The 5,149-nt window shown below is 38.4% G+C and overlaps 1 pseudogene; it reads left to right on the top strand.

Annotated features, from left to right (window-relative positions):
- Positions 1–899: 899 nt before the first annotated feature.
- Positions 900–2,478, top strand: LOC127096388 (uncharacterized; annotated as a pseudogene).
- The last annotated feature ends 2,671 nt before the right edge of the window (positions 2,479–5,149 follow it).

Raw genomic sequence — 5,149 nt, forward strand, 5'->3', positions numbered from 1 at the left:
GCTTGGCCTAACCTTACTTTGGTTTTATATGAGGATTGGTGTTGGTCCAAAGTCATGGTGCTGTTCATGTGATTGTTAATGCACATATGGTCTTGGTCATCCAAACAACCAACCTTCTTGTGTCACAAGCCAATTGCCAATCATGCCACTTGATTCATGAATATCCCTTTCAAATCCTAATCTTATACCATCATTTCATGGCCTTGTTAACACATACTACCAGTCAAGTCATGTTCTTTTCAAAGTCAAGCATTCAAGTCATAAAATAAACCAATTGTAAAACAAATTTCAAACCATTTCAATTCATTTCACATCATTTCTAAACCATCACATTTGATTTTACATAAAAAAAAGTACAAGTCTTGACAATTTTGACCAATTGTTGACTTTGGTCAATAGTTGACTTTTTGGTCAACATTGACCAAAGTCACCCAAAATCCAAAAACCCTAAAATAAACCCATGTCCATATCCAAATTACACCAAAGGTACTGTTACATGTGATAAAAACAACAAAAATGATCAAAGCAATATTGATTGTGCTATGCATGACTCTCCATCTGACGGTCAAAATTGTGGTGTTAGCTTTTACCATGATGCAGAAAATCGCAACCTGCTGATTCATCTGGCTACTGTCCCTAATGCTAAGGAATTTGCTGATTGGGTGGCAAAGGTGCACCAACAGTCTTGTCATATTGTTTATACAGATTCCCGACCAAACTAACGTCTTTGTTTATGTTGGGATATGCTCCATAATTGGATCGTTGACTGTCATGATTGTAAAAGTGATTGGCAGCCATTAAACTTACATTCGATGGTTCAAATTAAAATATTTACTTTCAAACATGGATTTTTACAACGGTCGGCATTTCCTGCATCATTACAAGTAAATCACCTTAATATGGCATGGGATATTTTGAACACAACAGTGGTTTCTCCAATCTATTTTGCACTATTCACTTTGTTTACAATATTAGCCGGTGCAATCATGTCTAAGGATTATTCAGGACAAAGTATGAGCAGTTGCATCAGAGCTATGTGGTTTCATCACTAATTTATCTGGGACAACCGTTTTGCACTGCATTAGAATACCAGATCCTCCCGCCAGTACCGATGTGTACAGTCCCCTGTCATCTCCCCTTTGGAGTCTACCGTCTCCCTCACAGACACTTGTTTCATTGCATCCTAATCAAACTCCACCACTGAGAAACTTCCTCGGGCATAATACATCTAGGATATCCCAATCCCCCCTTTGCGGACCATGGATTGCTTCTTCTACACCTGCGCATGATAACAATTCCTATCTCTCTGCATCACCTGTCACTGATACATTTAAGTCCAGTTCAATCAAAGGAACCTCTGCACCTTCTTCCTCTAGCATTAAGAATGTCCCACCTAATCTGCAAGCTTCTAATGTAGGTCTACAAAATGTATTTCTGCAAACTACTCCTCTGTTTAATACAAACAATGTGACGGTATCATCTGCCAGGCATTCTTGTGATCCAAAGTCCAAAAAAAGGAAAAAGGTTACAACAGAGTCTGAGGATCTTGGCCACAAGGCTATTCATATGCAGTCCCATCTAGTATCAACTCCTGTTGTCAGCAACCATATATCTCCTGCTAACGCCACTGCAACCCCTGTTGTGAATGTGCCAGTAACTACTGTTGAAAAATCAGTTGAGTCTGTATCTCCTCTATCTCTTCCTGATCGCCTCAAAAGTGGCTGGAATGTTGAAAAGAGGATTATGTCAGACGAGTCTCTTACAAAAATTGAGGAGGCAAGGATAAATACAGAGGAAGCTTCTGCTCTTTCTGCTGCTGCGGTGAATCATAGCATGGGATACAGAAACAGGAAAACAAATAAAAAAAAGATGGTAGAGCATCTCTCATATGTCAATAGTTGCTGTCCTTCCCGGAGGGGGCCTCCTCTTGTTGCCAGTGGCTCTGATGACGGAACAGCAAAATTATGGGACATGCGTCAAAGGGGTTCCATCCAAACATTCCCTGATAAATACCAAATCACTGCTGTCAGTTTCTGTGATGCCTCAGATAAGATCTACACTGGTGGTATTGATAATGATGTTAAGATATGGGACTTACGTAAAGGTGAGGTTATCATGACACTTCAAGGTCATTAAGATATGATTACGAGCATGCAATTGAGCCCAGATGGTTCCTACCTTCTTACAAATGGCATGGATTGCAAGCTATGCATTTGGGATATGCGTCCGTATGCTCCACAAAATCGATGTGTGAAGATTTTAGAAGGCCATCAACACAACTTTGAGAAGACTTTGTTGAAATGTGGTTGGTCACCTGATGGAAGCAAGGTCACAGCTGGGAGTTCTGATCGAATGATTTACATTTGGGATACCACTTCTCGAAGAATATTGTATAAGCTTCCTGGACACAATGGATCTGTTAATGAGTCTGTTTTCCATCCCAAACTCCTCCATTTCCTCATTAACCTGCTACCATAATAACACCCTTCACAAACATTGCATAAGGAGTAAATAACACTACATCAATGACAGTAGCAAACTTTACCATCTTGGAGCCACATTTGGATAGAGAAACGGCAGCTTTAGCTCTGATCCTAAGGTTTTTGTGACTCACAGAAACCCTTAGTTTCTGAAGCAATGGAAGAGTTGTCATGGAACCCACCATTGATCCAAGTGCCCTCTCAGCTTCTTCACACATAAACCTTTTATCTTGAGAAGCTTTCAGAAGCAGCTGCAGCAGCTGTTGAAATTCAACCAAAACAACACAATTCATTCAAACCTCTTAAATCATTACACCAATAGAACACACAAGAGAAAATTGAATGCACATGACATACCAAGTCCCCAAATTACACATGAATGTTGTGCACAAAGGGCAAATGAAATGACATGTATTCGGAATCAACTTTCAGATATTGAAATCAAACCAAGCTCACCAATTTCACTGCAGTAAAACACAAAGTAATTAGTCCAAGTCGGTTAAGTTCCAAGAAAACGTCCCAATTTGGCATAGAGACAAAAATGAAGAAGAAAGGGTGAGTTCAGAATACCGTTTCCGGTTTTAGCATTAAACAAGCCCATCTAAACTGAGAACATCAAAGAGGATTTTACAGAGATACGCTTTTGAACACAAGGGCAACAAATTTGAAACCCTAGCTGCAGATATAAATAGAGAGAGTAAATCAACAACAGAAGATCGGAGGCAGAAAAGAGACTATAAACCCTAATCCCAAAAAAAAGAGAAATCAGAGAGAAACGAAAAAAGAGGGAGGCGGACAACGATTCCACCAAGAACCCTAAATCCCCAAGTCAGAAAGGAAACCGATTGAGGGAGGCGAAGTAAAGAGGGTCGATTGTTACCTGAACAAGGTGAGCTTCCCGTTTTTGTTTCGGTTTGAGTTGTTGTAGGTGAGAGCGATTTCGTGAGAGCAATACCGAGAGTAGAGAGAGCGCGATTGAGAGGGTTTTGGTGAGATGGAGAGAGCGCGTTTGAGAGACGATTGGGTAAGGTTGAGGGATAGCGATTCTGAGAGCAGAGAGAGGTTTCGCCTGAGAGAGTTTTGAGTTTGATAGAGTTTATGAGATGGTGAGAGACGCAGTGTGAGAGGGAGATGGAAGTGTCTGTTGTTTCGTTTTCCTTATTTTTCTTTCTTTTTTATTTTATTTTAAACATAATAGGTTTTTTAAAACATTAAAGGTTTTATGCTTAGAATTCCTAGGTTTAGTTAATAATGGTGTTTATGTTTTCAACTTATTCCCCATTGAAAAACCCAACAGCCAGGCGGCTGGGTTTAACCACTGGTAGTCCAACAGACTTTTATTTTTATCTTAGTTTTTATTCTAATGTCTAATATATCTTGGTTTACATATCTAAAATAGCATTAAGATAATAACTAATGATAAATGGCCTAGTGGAGAGAGGGTAGTTTCATAATCTTAAGTGGAGAGGGTTCAATTCTCATGTGTAGCATTTCTTTTAGCTATTTTATTTTTAGCTATTTTATTTTCTTTTAGCTATTTTATTTTCTTTTAGCTATTTTATTTTAGCATTTTTATTTCTTTTTTATGTTTATGCCTTTATTATACTCATAGTTTCATTTGTTAATAATGCAAATTTGTTTTCTTTTAATTTCATCATTCATTCAAAACCATTTTAAAACTTATAAAAATCATATTTTTCTCGATTTAATATCGAGCCCATTTTCACACCCTTGTAAGTCGATTGCTTTTTAAGCATCGCCATCAACCTCACATAGCTTACTCTTGGGCTTTCTTACAATGAGCCGGTTCCTTTGCACTTACACTCATACATTGCATTATTTATTGTTTGGACCCGATTTAATTATTCCAATACTTTGAATCCCCATTCATAACAAATGTATCCCTCTCCCATGAAATGTATAATATTTATTCTTTCATTCTTTATTCATCTGTTAATACAAGAATTAAAATGAACATTCGATAACCATTTCAAAACAAGATCAAAACCTCGATCCAACGTCGAGTAATCATTTTTCAAAACCTAACAGAACTAGCACGTATTCATCCACCCTTTCGTAAGTCGATTGCTTTATGCATCGCCATCAACCTTGTAAGTCGATTGCTTTATGCATCGCCATCAACCTCGTAAGTCGATTGCTTCATGCATCGCCATCTACCCTTATCCCTAACACTTCTCCTTGCCCCACTCGTCAACCCTTGTTCCGATTAGGTAGCACCCATTAGATAGAACACTTTGTATGATAACATAGGTAGGATTCCCATATTCTTTTGTATGATAACATAGGTAGGATTCCCTTATTCCTTTGTATGATAACATAGGTAGGATTCCCATATCCTTTTATATGATAACATAGGTAAGATTCCCATATCCTTTTGTATGATAACATAGGTAAGATTCCCATATCCTTTTGTATGATAACATAGGTAGGATTCCCATTTTTATTTTGTATGATAACATTAGGTAGATATTCCCATTTGTAAATCCTAAACACCTAAGTACATATTGCATGACAACTCTAGGGCAGAGCTTCCCCACTTCTAGACCTTTCCGAGCGTCTCCGATCTTGTGGCATGTAGTCCGTTCTATTGCAAAGAGGTAACTGCCTAAGACTCGATTCAGTGAGCTGCGACACCTACTGCTAGGACG

This window comes from Lathyrus oleraceus, chromosome 6 (genome assembly GCF_024323335.1).
Source record: "Lathyrus oleraceus cultivar Zhongwan6 chromosome 6, CAAS_Psat_ZW6_1.0, whole genome shotgun sequence".
Lineage (NCBI taxonomy): Eukaryota > Viridiplantae > Streptophyta > Magnoliopsida > Fabales > Fabaceae > Lathyrus > Lathyrus oleraceus.